The 20,041-nt window shown below is 41.5% G+C and overlaps 1 protein-coding gene and 1 non-coding gene across 2 annotated transcripts in view; one reads left to right on the top strand and one right to left on the bottom strand.

Moving 5' to 3' along the window:
• LOC124617385 overlaps window positions 1-20,041 on the top strand; it is a 1,108,641-nt gene that overhangs the window by 873,716 nt on the left and 214,884 nt on the right. The window lies entirely within an intron of this gene.
• Trnas-cga lies at window positions 17,709-17,783 on the bottom strand. The gene has a single exon. It is a non-coding gene; the product is annotated as a tRNA-Ser (tRNA).

The following is a 20,041-nucleotide window of genomic DNA, read 5'->3' as shown; positions in this document are numbered from 1 at the left end:
TAAAGATATTGAAACATGTTTGGGCATTTAAAAAAAAGAGTTGTTGGCATAATAGGAGACCCTATATTCCCATAATAAAAACAGTAAACCACATTGGAGAGAATGTGGCAGTCTGATTGGTTCGTTGTCAGCTGGACTGAGGACAATCTGACTTATCGCTGGTATTACTCATGCAGTGGCCTCTGGTTTGCTAACCGAAAATATCACCCCACAGTATGGTTGTCTTTGACGTGGTACCTTAAATTATTCTTGCTCCCACAAGGCTTGTAAACATCTCCCATAAAATCTTCAGTGACTGGCGGAAGAAATCTTTTCGTCCCTTTATGGACAACTCTCTTCCTGCGTCATTTCATTAACATAGATATAGAATAATTGCAAAGACTGTTAATTAACGTCGTAAACACCAATTCTGAAGCACACCATTTAATTTTGGCAAAGCTGTTACAAGCACGTTAGCGCGCTTCTTTGTGCGTCCGCTCTGTTCCACACCCACCAGGAGAAGGCCAAAGTGTATGTACATCTGCATTTTTCATATATTTTTACACACCTGAAAGTGAGATGGTAGTAGGCATAAAGATGGCCAAGTGGGTGCCTAATCGGTAGTAAGCGATACCTGACGAGAAAAATACAGTTGAAAACGAAGCTAAGAAGAAACAATTACGCTACAGCCGGATGGTGAGTGGGCCGGATTGGGAGGAGGGGTCGAAGTTGCAATATACACTAGTTTGTGAAACTTAAGGACAAAACTAACTTTCGCATGATGTCCCACCGCTAAGTACCACATCTCGATGAAATTCGGACATTGATAGAAAGAACTGCTGTAAGTAGGCTGTTTAGGTTTTTATATTGGTTCAAAAAATGGTTCAAATGGCTCTGAGCACTATGGGACTTAACATCTATGGTCATCAGTCCCCTAGAACTTAGAACTACTTAAACCTAACTAACCTAAGGACATCACACAACACCCAGTCATCACGAGGCAGAGAAAATCCCTGACCCCGCCGGGAATCGAACCCGGGAACCCGGGCGCGGGAAGCGAGAACGCTACCGCACGACCACGAGCTGCGGACTTTTATATTGGTAACACCTCGTAGTGCTCTGTATGAAAATCACTGGCTGTGCTGTGTGCAGTTTGTGGCTAGTTTGTATTGTTGTCTGCCATTGTAGTGTTGGGCAGCTGGATGTGAACAGCGCGTAGCGTTGCGCAGTTGGAGGTGAGAAGCCAGCAGTGGTGGATGTGGGGAAGTGAGATGGCGGATTTATGAGAGCGGATGATCTGGACGTGTGTCCATCAGAAACAGTACATTTGTAAGAATGGATGTCATGAACTGCTATATATATTACGACTTTTGAACACTATTAAGGTAAATACATTGTTCGTTCTCTATCAAAATCTTTCATTTGCTATCTATGCCTATCAGTAGTTAGTGCCTTCAGTTGTTTGAATCTTTTATTTAGCTGGCAGTAGTGGCGCTCGCTGTATTGCAGTAGTTCGAGTAACGAAGATTTTTGGTGAGGTAAGTGATTTGTGAAAGGTAGAGGTTAATGTTAGTCAGGGCCATTCTTTTGTAGGGATTATTGAAAGTCAGATTGCGTTGCGCTAAAAATATTGAGTGTCAGTTTAAGCACAGTCATGTATAATTTTTCTAAAGGGAGGTTTCATATGTCGACCCTTAGCCGAGGATACCTCACTGGAATCATCTGATTTTTCTTGTAGTTTGTGTAATTAGTGTAGCTTTTGTTTATTGCTAGCGCGTAATTATAGAGAGAATTTCCTTTGTAGTTGTAGTTTTTCATTATTGTACAGTATAACAGTTGTGGCATGCATGTAGATTTGCACCAAGTATTTCGCAGCTGCGCTTGCAATTAACTAGATATTATTTTCAGTGCTATGTTAATGTGTTTTCTTATTTTGCTCTTCAAATTGTGCTTTTCTGTGTTATCGTGTGAAATACGTGATAATTACGGCGTGTGAAAAACGTAACACTAGGCTCCAAAGTAAACTGAGAAATAATAGTGACGACGAGCGCAGCTTATCAGCACCACTGTGTAATGAATTAACAGGCATTCAAAGTAGTAATTTGGTAATTGTACATAGGGAAATGGAGCGGGCGGCAAATAATGGCGTAGACAGTGAAACAAATAGTGAACAGGGAAGCATTATCGATCGATCGGTCAGCAACAGCTCGCCTCAGGATTCCGAAATGACAGGGCACAATCTTGCAAATACTGTAGATACAGGTTTTGCGTCCTCACCGTTTTCTCAAATAAGTCAAGACACATTTTCTGCTTTTCAGAATGCGAATATTGCCGGTTCAAATGCACTGCCGAGTAGCACTGAGGAACATGTTTCAGACACCAGTGCATTGTTATTACAGTTAATGCAACAAATGGGAGAAAATCTACAAAAGTTAGACACAATGGAACAAAATCTTCAAAAGTTAGACACGATGCAACAAAATCAGAGACAAACACAGCAAAAGCTTCAAAAGTTAGACACAATGGAACAAAAGCTTCAAAAGTTAGACACAACGCTTGAACAAACACGTTTAGATTTAACTACTGAGTTACATAACATTGAATCGGAATGTCAAAAAGTCTGTAATGACGTAAAAACACAAATTTGTGAGCATTTTCAACCTATTTTTTCGCGGCATGAAAATGCATTATAGAATCACGAAGCAGCCATAAAAGAACTGAAAACTATTGTTCATGAAAATCATGAGACATTGAAAGCTAAAACTGACTCAGTTGCATCTACCGATTTGGTTACACAACTTGCAAAAACTCAGGAACACTTAAAGGACACAGTAGATACGATTTCGACACAAATGGACACTCTGAAACTTGGTTCAGAAAAACACACAGAGGAAATAATTTCACTATCGGATAAAGTAGCCGAACTTTCAGATCAGTTCACTAACTTATCTACAAAGGTAGATGATGATCTGAATGACACAAGACCTGTAGGCTTCACTGACACTGAAGAGTATGAACAAATTAGAAAATTCAAACAAAATCTAAATCAAATCAATACACAGTACTAAAGAGAAATCCGGGAAGTACAAGATCAGTTGGCACAAGTAATACAAGAATTACATATTTCAGAGGACACTCGCGCTCCAGTATGGGAAGCTGGACATAGAAATACGGAACAACCACAAAATAATAACACAGGACACTTCGGAAAGTGTGAAAGAAATTGGCAAGGCGCAATTAATTTTGAGATGGAACCGCCGAAACTAAGTAACAATGAGCGATGTGCTACTCGCTGACACGATGATTTTGACTATAAGATGTTCATTACTACACGTAAATTCAAAACATTTAAGAATTCTGGCAACGACATTCATCCACGAGTATGGCTTCATCAATTCTCTTATTTTTTTCCTCCAAACTGGTCATTAGAGCGCAGATTAGAATTTGTGTGTGGCTACTTAGTGAATGAACCAGCTGTATAAATGCGATCGGTCATTCACGATTGTCACAGTGAAGGAGAATTTTATCATGCCTTCCTCTCAGCATATTGGTCTCAAGCTACACAAGACCGAGTAAAACATAGCATCATAATGATGAAACATTTAAAACAATCCGAATTTTCCAGTCTTGTCAAATATTTCGAAGACATGTTACATAAAAATCAGTATCTTTCAAACCCATACAGCGCCTCAGAACTCATCCGCATTTGCTTAATCATCATTGCTGAACATTTACGACATATTATTTTAGCAGGACGTTGCAAAGACGATATTGAAGCTTTTCAGGGACTGTTACAACAACTGGAAATTGACACTGACAATCACGGAACGCGAAAACAGGAGCACAACAATTACAGGTCACATCCGTCACAATTCTTGATGACAGAAATAATAACTGGACACGACAAGGCTATTTTTACAACGTAAATCGTGACCAAAACAGACACCACCCGTATGACAGCCGTTGGCAGAATAATAGTTACAGAGAAAGATCGCATTTCCGTAGTAATGAATATGACAGAGATAACCATAGAAACAAACAATATGTGAACCAAAATAATTATTATCAAGGGCGACAGAATAACTCCAGACACAACGGTCCAGCGCACGGTTACGATTCAGGGAGAAATTCTCCACCACGTGACCGACAAGAAAGAAACTATGGAATCTACCGACATGACGACAGACGATAAATCGTAACGACAGACCTGAATTGCATCAGAACTGGCGAGATTCAAACAGAGCACGGCACTCTCGACAAGGTGAATTTGCAGAAGTTAGGTCTCCTAATCCCAGTAACGACGCGCGCCAACAAAGAGACAGACAATGACTCGCACCGCAGGCAGCCACGTGCGCCGCGCCGGCTGGCGCAGAGAAAAATAACAAAAACGCTAACCTTGAAAAAAATTTTAGCATTCCTTACCGACGTACACAACATGATAATTGCCTTGCAATGAAACTCTAATTGCCTTGCAATGAAACTCTGCGCTCTAGAAAGGGTAAAATATTGCACCACATTTCACATGTAAAAACCGTTTATTGAGAGATAATCTGCTTTTTAACTTTGTCTTTGCCATAAAACTTTTCACTTCACGTTACTAGTATGCTTTGTCAGACTTATAATCTGTTAACAAGCATCAATGTTTGAAGTTAAATATCCAGTCAAGAACCAAGAGAACTTATTTAAACAGAAATTACGAATGCATTGTCATGGTGAACAGAGGACACAGTGTTATTGTGTGTGTACATTCTTGCTTGTTAATTGCACGATTACGTAACGACTGCCGGCCGAAGTGGCCATGCGGTTCTAGGCGCTGCAGTCTGGGACCGCGAGACCGCTACGGTCGCAGGTTCGAATCCTGCCTCGGGCATGGATGTGTGTGATGTCCATAGGTTAGTTAGGTTTAACTAGTTCTAAGCTCTAGGGGACTACTGACCTCAGAAGTTGAGTCCCATAGTGCTCAGAGCCATTTGAACCATTTTTGAACGTAACGACTATAAGGCTTGCATACTTAGAACATATACTGCTAATGAGATTTTAATGCAACATTTTGGTTCATTGAAACGACATTCTTTATTTGAAGTACTTTCTGTGAGATTAAAGATGACTTAGTATTTGGTTTCTTTGACAGCTACACGATTATATCACGACGCTTTTAATGTGTGACACAATTTACATTGTTGCTTTTGCGGTGTATCTGTTTTATATCTGCACAGTTTTTCTGAATTCTTCTGGAAAGTAAAACATGTTTTAGTAGTAACTTTTGTGGTATAGCTACAATGAGACAGCCTTTTCTGTAGCACAACAGTACGTTACAGTACAGTACTTTCTTCATCATGGCAATAAGCATAATAACTACGATATCTATACGCAAAGGATTTCACTTTTGTTTATGATGAGGTGAGTACATTGACTTCAGCAGAACTTTGCTTACAGAGGACGATAACTACGACACTTCCACAGAATTATCTTACAGCAAGATGCACATTTAGCGCTACAGGACACGCATTTGAGTGATTAATTTTGTACTTAAAACATTTATTTTTAAAGATTTTTGAATTACAAAGAAAGTTTTCCGTGATACATTTCATTCCATTGCTGTAATCTGTAACACCTGAGGGTATAATTACAGTAATCCTCAGGGGGGTACACACTTACTTTGTGCATCATGTGTTTGGCAAGCACAAGGAGCCCTAGCTAATATGGTATTTGCTTATACAACTTTACACATCGGTACCATGTTTCTCTAACACAGAATTACACAGCTATCTGATCATTTAACTGAGAGAGACAAACTTTCTTTTTTACTACGTCAGTGACAGATGTTTACGTAATTACACAGTTGGATAACTTCACACTTATGAAATTGTATTTCGTCTGTACTTTGTGAACTGTTCATATTTTTTTGGAACCATTGTGATACTATGAGAGCTCTGAATGATGTATTTGGTATGGGTTCATGATTTTAAAGGACGTTTCAGGTAGATGACACTATTGAAATGAGCAGAGAATTTTTTTTAGGTTTTGAAATTATTGGAGGATGCTACGACGATTTTGAGATTTGGCTGAAGTTTTATGATGACGATGTGTATTACGCTGTTGCGGTATGTTTATGATCAATAAGCTGATGCTATATGAGGAATTTGATCACACTACGTATTTATTATGATGAAATATTGAAGAAGTGTCTACGAATATGTATATGTGTAATAAAGCAAGGAATAATGAGTAGTGGTTAGGGACTCTGGTTTGTGAAAAAGGATGTTAGAAACCAAGAATCGTACTTTAAGAGTTATGAATTGTGTGTAAATGCGTGAATGTATCACAATGCCGGCGAAAATTTTTTGGGCACTGTTATATTTATAGGATTTTGTTTCTACAGATTTGTAATATTTCGACCTGTGAAATTTCATTTGTATCAAACTGTCACTCTAGCAGAAACTGATGTCGTAAATATTTCCGTAAGGAAGCTAGGTCACTGTAAGCACCCAGCTGTGCGACAGTCGCCTGGAAAAAAGCCATTAGTGTGTGCCTTTCAGAGGCATAGGTGGAGGAAAAAAGAGGCCATTATCCTCGCTATTGACATTACTTTGTAGAAAGCATCGCAAATACGACACGCCCAAACTTGAAAACATATGATTACACTGTGGAGCTCTTAATTTATGGTATTTACTAAATTGCCTAATGAAATGATGAGAAACATTTTTACATCTATTGTCTTTCTAGTTGAGAGATTTTTTACTGCCTTTGGAGACGCCATTTGCCTAGTGAATGACGTTTCACACATTGCTTTGTATATATTTGCTCATTTCATTTAATATCTAGTTTCTAGCTACACTGCAGCATTGGTTAAAATAAAATTTAATAGATGTACTAGATTTAATGTAGATGTAGATTTAATAGATGTAGGGGCAGATGTGGACTCTGACCACAATCTATTGGTTATGACCTGTAGATTAAAACTGAAGAAACTGCAAAAAGGTGGGAATTTAAGGAGATGGGACCTGGATAAACTAAAAGAACCAGAGGTTGTACAGAGATTCAGGGAGAGCATAAGGGAGCAATTGACAGGAATGGGGGAAATAAATACAGTAGAAGAAGAATGGGTAGCTTTGAGGGATGAAGTAGTGAAGGCAGCAGAGGATCAAGTAGGTAAAAAGACGAGGGCTAGTAGAAATCCTTGGGTAACAGAAGAAATATTGAATTTAATTGATGAAAGGAGAAAATATAAAAATGCAGTAAGTGAAACTGGCAAAAAGGAATACAAACGTCTCAAAAATGAGATCGACAGGAAGTGCAAAATGGCTAAGCAGGGATGGCTAGAGGACAAATGTAAGGATGTAGAGGCCTATCTCACTAGGGGTAAGATAGATACCGCCTACAGGAAAATTAAAGAGACCTTTGGAGATAAGAGAACAACTTGTATGAATATCAAGAGCTCAGATGGAAACCCAGTTCTAAGCAAAGAAGGGAAAGCAGAAAGGTGGAAGGAGTATATAGAGGGTCTATACAAGGGCAATGTACTTGAGGACAATATTATGGAAATGGAAGAGGATGTAGATGAAGATGAAATGGGAGATATGATACTGCGTGAAGAGTTTGACAGAGCACTGAAAGACCTGAGTCGAAACAAGGCCCCCGGAGTAGACAATATTCCATTGGAACTACTGACGGCCGTGGGAGAGCCAGTCCTGACAAAACTCTACCATCTGGTGAGCAAGATGTATGAAACAGGCGAAATACCCTCAGACTTCAAGAAGAATATAATAATTCCAATCACAAAGAAAGCAGGTGTTGACAGATGTGAAAATTACCGAACTATCAGCTTAATAAGTCACAGCTGCAAAATACTAACACGAATTCTTTACAGACGAATGGAAAAACTAGTAGAAGCCAACCTCGGGGAAGATCAGTTTGGATTCCGTAGAAACACTGGAACACGTGAGGCAATACTGACCTTACGACTTATCTTAGAAGAAAGATTAAGGAAAGGCAAACCTACGTTTCTAGCATTTGTAGACTTAGAGAAAGCTTTTGACAATGTTGACTGGAATACTCTCTTTCACATTCTAAAGGTGGCAGGGGTAAAATACAGGGAGCGAAAGGCTATCTACAATTTGTACAGAAACCAGATGGCAGTTATAAGAGTCGAGGGACATGAAAGGGAAGCAGTGGTTGGGAAGGGAGTAAGACAGGGTTGTAGCCTCTCCCCGATGTTGTTCAATCTGTATATTGAGCAAGCAGTAAAGGAAACAAAAGAAAAATTCGGAGTAGGTATTAAAATTCATGGAGAAGAAATGAAAACTTTGAGGTTCGCCGATGACATTGTAATTCTGTCAGAGACAGCAAAGGACTTGCAAGAGCAGTTGAATGGAATGGACAGTGTCTTCAAAGGAGGATATAAGATGAACATCAACAAAAGCAAAACAAGGATAATGGAATGTAGTCTAATTAAGTCGGGTGATGCTGAGGGAATTAGATTAGGAAATGAGGCACTTAAAGTAGTAAAGGAGTTTTGCTATTTGGGGAGCAAAATAACTGATGATGGTCGAAGTAGAGAGGATATAAAATGTAGGCTGGCAATGGCAAGGAAAGCGTTTCTGAAGAAGGGAAATTTGTTAACATCCAGTATTGATTTAAGTGTCAGGAAGTCATTTCTGAAAGTATTCGTATGGAGTGTAGCCATGTATGGAAGTGAAACATGGACGATAAATAGTTTGGACAAGAAGAGAATTGAAGCTTTCGAAATGTGGTGCTACAGAAGAATGCTGAAGATTAGATGGGTAGATCACATAACTAATGAGGAATTATTGAATAGGATTGGGGAGAAGAGAAGTTTGTGGCACAACTTGACCAGAAGAAGGGATCGGTTGGTAGGACATGTTCTGAGGCATCAAGGGATTACCAATTTAGTATTGGAGGGCAGCGTGGAGGGTAAAAATCGTAGAGGGAGACCAAGAGATGAATACACTAAGCAGATTCAGAAGGGTGTAGGTTGCAGTAGGTACTGGGAGATGAAAAAGCTTGCACAGGATAGAGTAGCATGGAGAGCTGCATCAAACCAGTCTCAGGACTGAAGACCACAACAACAGATGTACTAATATAGATATTTTATGCCTACAGATCCAGTAAATAGTAATTTTATGATCTACTTCCAAAAAAACGAGGGAGCACAAAAAGACATTTCCACTTCACAGGAATTGCATACATAGTTTTTGTCAGTGACTTGGTAACTTGTCTCCTAGATTAAGTTACAGTGATGCATCACTCTAGTGTTAAGATCTGACATAGGTATTAGACATTTCATATCTTTACTGTAAAATTCTTTCTGCTTGAGCTTTATCATGTTTAGGTATAAGTTATTGCATTTGTTGCTGCTGTTTGCCAGGCATAGTTCTACTGAATTTTACATTGTATCAAGCTAGTTTACTACTGATTTATTTTTCTTGTTGCTGCTCATTGCCTCATATTAGTTGTATTTGCTTTGGTCCTTGCTTCGCCAATTTCCATTTTTTTGTCATTGTTGTTTGTGTTAATTGTTTTGTGTTGCTGCATTGCCTCGTCCCTAGTTTAGCATCTGAGCTCAGTAGATTTAAGTTAGCTTAAGATGGGGTATGCTATATAATAGAACGAGTTGTGATGAATTGGAAGAAATGCATTGAGAAGCTATAAGAAAATGGCTTGGCCAAAAAAGTATTTTGAAAGAGGATATGAACAAAAAAGTAGGGTTTAAAGACAACAGGTTTAGGTAGGATTTTCTTGGAAATAAATGATGAGGTAAGATAATGGAAAATAAATAATGAGGTAAGAAATATGTGAACATATACATACAAAAAGCATGCTTGGATAGGATTTTTTTGGTGGAAACAAATGTTGAAATAAAACGAAAGATTTATGGAATGAAGTTTTGGGTTGGACTGCAGCACCAAATGTTACACTGAAAACTAACCCCGCACTTTCCTCTTGTGTTATCCCCCTGTATGTTTCTGTACCCTTTGGTATTTATGTTCTTCCTGTCTTTATGTATTTAGCTGATGAGAGTTATGTTGTAGAATTTTTCTAATACTATGTTATTTACTTTGTAAGGATGTTTAGACATAATTTATCTGTTTTGTTTTGTTGCTCATGTGTGAAGTTGATGTTTCAAAAGTTATTCTGATATTTTATGTATGTACTTACGTCATAATTTCTGTAACACTGATGTATATGTTATTTCGATTCTTTTGTAATACCTGTATTACTACAAATGTTAGACGGCCTCGGTGGCCGTGCGGTGATAGGCGCTTCAGTCCGGCACCGCGTGACTGCTACGGTCGCAGGTTCGAATCCTGCCTCGGGCATGGATGTGTGTGATGTGCCTAGGTTAGTTAGGTTTAAGTAGTTCTAAGTTCTACGGGACTGATAACCTCAGATGTTAAGTCCCATAGTGCTCAGAGCCATTTGAACCATTTGAACTACAAATGTTATCTGTATTGTTATGTTCTTTAATGATGTATTTTGTACCTTTGTAATTGTATTCTTATGTTATAAAATTGTAATTGACACCAGTTCATCAAATTAAGTAACTTGTAAGTTACATTTCACTGGACACGTTTCTGTTGGTCATAGTAAATAGACAATATGCGAGAAGTAGGGACTGTTAGTGTTTGCACGTGTGTTAATAATTCAGCAAGGGACTGGATAACAGCATTGCTGGTTCTAAGGACAATTCCAAAAACTTTGTGAGTGCACAAGTGGTGGTTATGGACTTGCTATATTATCCGCAAGACTCTTCAATGGTGATTGTGCACCCGCACAGTCACAACAGATGGCTGTTGGCCATCTCTAGAAGGACTACAGTGGGTCTGCATCTTCGATGACCCACCAATACCATCATTTCTACAAGGACTACAGTGGGTCTACACCTTTGATGGTTCACCAATAACATAATCTCTACCAGGACTAGAGTGGGTCTGCTCTGTGATGACCTACCTACCAATATTCTTCAAAACATCGACTGACTCTCCTGTGGGTTTGCTCTGTTGTGGCCCATTACCTGTCTGCATGTCAAGAGTCAGCACTGTCTTTCCGTTGGAAGGACAACACTACTTCAAGACTGCATGGAAATCCACTACTTCTCTGTGCATTCACTTTTACTGCTCAGACTTTGGAGAAAAAAAAAAACACTGCAATTTTACTGCGATGAATGATCAGGACTGTCTTTCTGGACTGTGAGAAAATTTTAGCTTTTGACCAACATTGTATCAATAAGTGTGTGCATTTGATATCTTTGTTATTGTACTTATGAAAAATTTTATCAAATCATTATTGGCCACTGCCCAAAACAATTTGTAAAATTTTTTGTGGGGAGCATGGGGGCTATGTAAGTAGGCTGTTAAGTTTTTATATTGGTAACACCTTGTAGTGCTCTGTAAGAAAATCACTGGCTGTGCTGTGTGCAGTCTGTGGCTAGTTTGCATTGTTGTCTGCCATTGTAGTGTTGGGCAGCTGGATGTGAACAGCGCGTAGCGTTGTGCAGTTGGAGGTGAGAAGCCAGCAGTGGTGGATGTGGGGAAGTGAGATGGCGGATTTATGAGAGCGGATGATCTGGACGTGTGTCCATCAGAAACAGTACATTTGTAAGAATGGATGTCATGAACTGCTATATATATTACGACTTTTGAACACTATTAAGGTAAATACATTGTTCGTTCTCTATCAAAATCTTTCATTTGCTAACTATGCCTATCAGTAGTTAGTGCCTTCAGTTGTTTGAATCTTTTATTTAGCTGGCAGTAGTGGCGCTCGCTGTATTGCAGTAGTTCGAGTAACGAAGATTTTTGGTGAGGTAAGTGATTTGTGAAAGGTATAGGTTAATGTTAGTCAGGGCCATTCTTTTGTAGGGATTATTGAAAGTCAGATTGCGTTGCGCTAAAAATATTGAGTGTCAGTTTAAGCACAGTCATGTACAATTTTTCTAAGGGGACATTTCACTGCTACAGTATAGCACAAAACGTAACTGAAAGAAAGCAGGCAATGAGACGAACAGAAATGATACTTTTATTCAAAGACAATAATTACACTGAAGTCACCGCGATTTGTGATGGTTCCCTGAACGTTACATGTGGCGTTTGGGGCGTGTGTTCATCATGGATCTGAAACGGGCTCCCACGCTGGCCATAAGGTCGGTAAGGAGTTCTTGTACTGGGGAGTTCCATTCCCCCACCAGCGAGGCTGACAACCGCTGGATGGTCTTTGGTGGATGTGGACGTGCTTAAGTACGTCTCCCAACCGCGTCCCATATGTGCTTGAGGGAACAGGGAGGGCAGTAAACTCGCCGAATATCCTCTCGTTCCAAGACATTCTCCAACTGCACAGTTCGATGTGGTCGCGCAATGTCACCCATGAAATAAATGAAATCAAGGCCGACTGCACCGCTGAGAAGACGCGCATGGGGAAGTAGTACGGTGTCAGAATAACGTTTAGCGGTGAGTGCCTCCTGTTCAAAGATTTGGGGTCAGTAGACCAATGCAACGTTATGCTTCCCGACAATGTAACACCTCGACCATCAAAACGATCATGTTGGACAATGATACTGGGTGCATTACTTGTTTTAACATCTCGCCATGTGAGCGTACGTCCAGAATCACTACTCAGACTGAATCTGCCCTCACCGGAGAAGAGAACGCGACCCCACTCGTGCCGCCGGTGAGCGGAATATAACGCACTGGACGTCGGGAAAAGGGAGCACCCCTATGCAGTCGCCGTGGCACTGTGGAGAGCGAGATTGCATGATTTACAGTCCTCCCGGTGCATCCTCTGTCTGACATGGGTCCTTTCTTGCCTGTTGCACAATGTAGCGGTCACCTGCTGTTGTTGTTGACCGCGGTCGACCACCTTCCATCGGCCAGCAGCGCTTGTGGTTCGTAACGCTCCCCATTCACGTGAAACACCGTTGTGAGCAATGACAATCTTCTGGGCTACACTCTACATCTACATCCATACTCTGCAAGCCACCTGACGGTGTGTGGCAGAGGCTACTTTGAATATCTATCGGTTCTCCCTTCTATTCCAGTCTCGTATTGTTCGTGGAAAGAAAGATTGTCGGTATGCCTCTATGTGGGCTCTAATCTCTCTGATTTTATCTTCATGGTTTCTTCGCGAGATATACGTAGGAGGTAGCAATATACTGCTTGACTCCTCGGTGAAGGTATGTTCTCGAAATTTCAACAAAAGCCTGTACCGAACTATTGAGCGTCTCCCTTGCAGAGTCTTCCACTGGAGTTTATCTATCATCTCCGTAACCCTTTCGCGATTACTAAATTATCCTGTAACGAAGCGCGCTGCTCTCCGTTGGATCTTCTCTATCTCCTCCATCAACCCTATCTGGTACAGATCACGCACCGGTGAGCAGTATTCAAGCAGTGGGCGAACAAGTGTACTGTAACCTACTTCCTTTGTTTTCGGATTGCATTTCCTTAGGATTCTTCCAATGAATCTCAGTCTGGCATCTGATTTACCGACGATTAATTTTGTATGGCCATTCCATTTTAAATCACTCCTAATGCTACTCCCAGATAATTTATGGAATTAACTGCTTCCAGTTGCTGACCTGCTATATTGTAGCTAAATTATAAAGGATCTTTCTTTCTATGTATTCGCGGCACATTACACTTGTCTACATTCCGTCCTTCTTCCGGTTTCTCGATGGTTCTACCTGATGTGAAACTGTGACTGAAGGCCAACCTTACTGCATGTGCCTTCCACATACAGAGTTTGCTGCTGACGTGAAGAAAAAGGTTCATCAAGAATGGCCACATACGCGGGAGGTCTCACAACAGTCCAAAGGAAGACATTATGCCGCAACACAGCCGAGCATTCCGCGAAAGACCTGGTTCTCGCAAATCAAGCTATCCAGACGTCATACCACCACCATAGCGCGCAACCGGCTGGGTCACCGCTGTTATTCTTCACATCTTTACAGGATGAAAGTTCAGCCATCTCAACACTGCGAAGACCACCCAACTAAAATTGCAGACCTCAACCATGTGCTACTAGGATGATCACACTGTGACAGTCAACGCCGTAAGTTTCCTAAGGCCATGACCAGAGCAGGAATTCCCCAACCTACATCTGCGATACCTGTTTAGACAGCTGACCACAACGGACTATGTCAGTGATGCCCAGTTTCTGCAAGAAGCAGATATCCAGTTATAAGTCAGGCGCTAAAGTTCCAGCGTAAGGAAGTTGTGATATATGGACTGTGCTGTGTGAATATACAGACCGCACCACGAAGTTTACCTGCAATTAATGTAATATGTAATGTAATTGCTGTTATGTGATATCGTAGACCATATCTGTAATTACTCACTTCTCTCGCTAAATGGTTAATGCCAAAGGCCAATAAATTATATTAAAAAATAGTCCGTGTGAAGTTATCCAGATGTTGTCTCCAGGCCATGTTGTACTGAAGAACATCACCACAGTGCACCGTAACAGCTTGACAGCTTGCTGATTTCCCCCCCCCCCCCCCCCCCCCCCCTTGGCGCTATAGTCACGCTGACGTCACGCCATGTGACGTCCTTTCGTGCACGACTTGGATATCATTGGCAACACGCTCCCGCACTTTCATTCGTTTCCACTGAGTAGTTAATATGTTATGTTATCTCGTCCTAAACATTTGCAGGACAGTGTAGTACATCCTTCGGATTGCGGCAGGAACTAATGCAAGACAATGCAGACAGTTCAAAAATGGCTCTGAGCACTATGGGACTCAACTGCTGAGGTCATTAGTCCCCTAGAACTTAGAACTAGTTAAACCTAACTAACCTAAGGACATCACAAACATCCATGCCCGAGGCAGGATTCGAACCTGCGACCGTAGCGGTCTTGCGGTTCCAGACTGCAGCGCCTTTAACCGCACGGCCACTTCGGCCGGCAATGCAGACAGTAACTGTCTACTCGTGGAGAATGTTCCTCAACTAAAGAGAGGGAATTAGTGGAGGATCTTTTCGAGAGAGAGAAAGAGAGAAAGAGAGAGAGAGAGAGAGAGAGAGAGAGAGAGATGCCAGATTTGTTTTTATTTGCGACAGGTGTCTGAAAACTTGAGAGGTTGTAACAAAAACGAAACAACGATGCTTATCATTATGTGCTAGAAGTCATACGCAAAATGTTGCGCTAAGGCGTGTAATGACAAGCTGGAGGGCATTGCATCACGTCGTTTGCAGTGCGTTCACATGCGCCGCGCCGAGACCCGCGAAGAGCGTCCGCTGCAGGTTTTGCCTGCAGTAATGGGCGTCTCACGAGCCGTCACGCCGTTTAAAAGGATCCCCAGTCTGACGGCCGCGCCACTAAGCGACGACGTAATTCGGCCGATTCATTACGCTCGATTATCTTACCTACCTGTCCCTCCCTCTCCTCCCCTTGCCATGAACACACACAACTGCGTCCGCTCGCGTATAAGCAACCCCCCTCCCTTCCTCTCCCTGCTTCGAAGTGATTGTACTGTACAGTGCTCCGATAGGATTCACAGCCACGTCCAAGCTACCGTTATGACTCGGGTTTCTTCCATTCGTTTCCGAACGTTACGCTCATCGACGTATTTCTTTCGCTACGTGCGTGACTAATTCGCTACAATATCATCCGACCCTATAGCTACAACGGTACCGTATTTTCGACTCCCTTCTCTGCCTTTATCAATTGCAATGTTGTTGGTATCTTTGTGCACCAGCATATATATTCATAATAAAGGTATTGGCGGTGGTCGAGGCGTGGCACATACGACGAAGCTCAGGATTGTTTTGCCAGATATCAGTTTGGTTTGGGAGCAGGACCAATGTGGAAGAAATATTGCGAACGTGTAGCCATTATAGCGGACAGTGAGTCCCTGCTATGAAGGATTGGTCACGTACGTAATAAAAGAAAACCGACAAGCGGTAGTGAATCGAGAGTATGATCTGTGGACTTGGGGCACAGCTCCGTAAGTAACACATCAGGTTCTATTTAACTGTTAGCTTGCCTGTGGTTCGGCCTAGTTCTCGGTGTGTAGGTTTTCTGATTACCCTGCAACATCCTTGTAATATTTAAGGGAAAGTCAGCAAAAGAAATATAAGTTCATTCGTCTCTTATAACTGCTCTCAGATAACAAATCATTAAAGCTATGAAGTCTGCAATAATCGATCACCTAATTCGTATGCAGCCCATTACCTGATGTCAGTGGCATCGGCATTCGAGAGTCCATTTTCCTGTCGGGCGGCGAAAGAGAAGGCTTACATGCGTATACAATAGACACAACAAAGCTGGACCAACTAGACCAATAAATGAGGGTAGCTACAGAGTATTAAAAGTTGACCAAGGAACAGGCATACGTACAGAATACTACAAGTTGACATAAATACAAACGAGAAAGACATAACTGGAGTATCAGGTTGATTACAGAGAACATTAATTAATACACTCGTTCCACCGCCAATGTGGCAGGTAATTCCTTCGTTATACTTCTCGCGAAGGAGTACATCATAGCGAAAGACAAGGACTCTTATAGATTTTTGTTGCAGCTGGTTGTTTAGCCGCTAGCTACGGACATTTGTTTTGCTGAGTTTCCTGATACAGTAATATAGGTGGCAGCGACGTTCCGTGCGGAAGACTCATGTCCTTGTTTTCATTATATAGTATATTTTGTGCTGCATTTTCCCCGTCACGTATTCAAGATCTGGCGGCCTGTTACAAGCGGGAACCACTATTCAAAAGCGAACCGCCTATTACAAAATGTATATTATTGATCACAGTTGGTCCATCTATATCTCTAAAATGTTAGTTCTCGATATTCTGAGTAACGCCATTCTTGCAGCGTCTCTCATTGCCATTTGTTTTAAATATTTGACGAAGCGCGCTGCTATTCTTTGAATCTTCTGTAGCTCTTCTTTCAATTCAGCATGATAAAGGCTCCAGAATCGGACGCAGAAGGACATCGTAAGTCACCTCTTTCGTAAGTACCGACATAATTATTGAATGATCTGCTATGTCTTGTAACTGACTGTGTACGGCTTATGAGTTAGGTACTTTATTCATTTACTGCCCCTTTTATGAATTGTTTTATTGGTTAAAGTAGTTAATGAGATTGAACGTATTCGAGCTGGTGAATCACTGAACTAACAACAAAACCTCCAACACTGTCTGTTGAAGGATTTATTGAAACTATTCTTGGAAATCGTTTAGATATTGTTCCTTAGGATCCCCCCCAAGAAACCTCAGTCGAGCAGTTACCTTGTGGATACTTGACAGTTGTTACTAATTCCACTAGCTAACGCGAAGTCAAACGATACCGAATCATTTTGGTTACTTACGCGCATTACATTATATTTATATATGCTTTGTGTCCACTGCATATCTTTAAAGTAAGCGGTTGGTCATCACCCTTACTGAGAAACAAAACCGACACTGCGGCGAAGGATGATATAGATTCTTGCCTATTGCAGCGGTAGACTGTAGTATCGAGTCCTTAGTTTCTGACTTGGTCCCTGTCAGTGTAGTATTTTACTCATTGTTTCTGGGTTCGAGCGGTCTCAACAGATTCCATGATCACTACTTACTAACTAGTGTGAGCATAATAAGATCTAGAGGTTTCAGAATAATTTATTCCAAAGCTTATGTTTCCTACAGTAAGGAACGTATTAATGATTCCAGAATGAGATTTTCACTCTGCAGCGGAGTGTGCGCTGATATGAAACTTCCTGGCAGATTAAAACTGTGTGCCGGACCGAGACTCGAACTCGGGACCTTTGCCTTTCGCGGGCAAGCGCTCTACCAACTGAGCTACCCAAGCACGACTCACGCCCCGTACTCACAGCTTTATGTTTGGAAGGTAGGAGACAAGGTACTGGCAGAAGTAAAGCTATGGGTACAGGTGGGTGGGTTGGGGGGGGGGGGGTGAATCGTGCTTGGGTAGCTCAGTTGGTAGAGCACTTGCCCGCGAAAGGAAAAGGTCTCGAGTTCGAGTCTCGGTCCGACACACAGTTTTAATAGGAAGTTTCGACGTATTAATGATCTATACTCATGTCCCAGACTATTCGTGATCCTCCAACGCTATGATCGCAGGCAAGTATGCAGGCGCATGAGCATATACTTCGTTTTATTACTAGGAATTTTATTTCAAGCTATCGTGTCTATTTTGTGTCTGGGGAAGTTCGCATATAAGTGTAATATTAGATGGTTTGTAGCGCCATTAATGACGCGAATCCGGCCGCGGTGGTCTAGCGGTTCTAGGCGCGCAGTCCGGAACCGCGCGACTGCTACGGTCGCAGGTTCGAATCCTGCCTCGGGCATGGATGTGTGTGATGTCTTTAGGTTAGTTAGGTTTAAGTAGTTCTAAGTTCTAGGGGACTGATGACCACAGATGTTAAGTCCCATAGTGCTCAGAGCCATTTGAACCATTTGAATGACGCGAATCGTTCTTTGCGTCCGATGAATTTGTATACATTCACTGGATAATAAATGGGTTCTGCTAGAAAACGAACCCCCCCCCCCCCCCCCAATTCTCCAAGGCAGTTTACACACACACACATTTCGATCTTCATCACAGTCTTCCCATTTCAAGGGTCAGATTATTCCATCTAGTTACGCTTATTCGTAATCTAAACCCCTGTTATTTTACGAAGGCTCTTGAACTTACCGGTTTGCAGCCAGTACATTTTACTTCTGTAACAAACCGAAATGCGTGGATGATACGTACCTGTTTTAATCAGAAGTGATTATGTGCAACATTTAGAAGTCTCTCGTCAAACCAATGGAGCAGACTGTCAGCGCATGTCACAAAGCTAGCCGCTGACGACCGATGGCTGCTGGTGTACCCCAACTGTGGCTACGAAGCTGTTGGTTGCTGTGATATAACAGCGTGATACGACCATAATGTATTTTGGTTGTCGTGATCCTCTACTCCCGAGGTTCCCAAACTACCCTTTAAGAGGTAAAATGAAACTTTTGAGGGTTAAAAACAAAAGGGTTTGATTACATTTCGGTCGCAAAACTAAATTATCTTGGTAAAGATCATTACTATTTCGTAAGACTGTAATGCTGATTATATAAGCTAAAAGTAATTGAAGATAAGCGCGAAAAAAAAAAGGCTAACCCTCAAATATAAAAGCTTAGAGATAAGTGTTGCCATCTGTTGCTGCGTATGGGAACTATCACATCAGGATATTTAGGGGTGAGACCAATGTCAGTATGACAGTTCCCGTACCCAGCAACAGATGGCAACACTTATCTCTAAGCTTTAACATTTGAGGGTTGGCCCGCTCTTCCGCGCATGTCTTTTTTTCAAATACATTGTGATGGAGATTACGGATTGTTAAAGGAATGTATGAACATCATTTACCTCACGTAGTCCACCCACTTCATGTATGCTACGTGCTTTGTACCATGTATGTATGACAGGTAAATTGAGACATACATGTCATATATGGCCGGCCGAAGTGGCCGAGCGGTTAAAGGCGCTGCAGTCTGGAACCGCAAGACCGCTACGGTCGCAGGTTCGAATCCTGCCTCGGGCATGAATGTTTGTGATGTCCTTAGGTTAGTTAGGTTTAACTAGTTCTAAGTTCTAGGGGACTAATGACCTCAGCAGTTGAGTCCCATAGTGCTCAGAGCCATTGTTTTTGTCATATATGCTTAGATATCTCATGAAAATGCCTGGACTTGGAGGTAGTTCTCGCAATGGGCCAGAAATTGCATTATTCAGTTCCCAACAGGTAAAATAACTGACAACACAACACAATAGTAACTTTGTAACCACACTGCCGTGGTGCCTACACATTATTAGTTTTATTATTCGTGGCTACGGTCAGGCACCAAGTATTGGTCAGGCACCAAGTATTGTCAGTTTGAAGTCTTCCTGTTTCTACCATTTCAGAAGTAATGAGTCCAGCAATCAAGTGATTCACAAGCAGTAAGTATAGTGCAGACATTTTAAATTACTTGCATGATGTTGGTGAAGCATGTGTCATTAGAGAGAGAATGATGGAGAGCAAGCACTTTCATGTTTGCCTTCATTGTGGGTAGTTGGCTTTCTCTTCTAAGGAGTTGTAGT

This window comes from Schistocerca americana, chromosome 1, assembly GCF_021461395.2.
Source record: "Schistocerca americana isolate TAMUIC-IGC-003095 chromosome 1, iqSchAmer2.1, whole genome shotgun sequence".
NCBI classification, from domain to species: domain Eukaryota; kingdom Metazoa; phylum Arthropoda; class Insecta; order Orthoptera; family Acrididae; genus Schistocerca; species Schistocerca americana.
The sequence above is the reverse complement of the archived record's forward strand: the minus strand, read 5'-3'. Positions and strand labels throughout refer to the sequence as shown.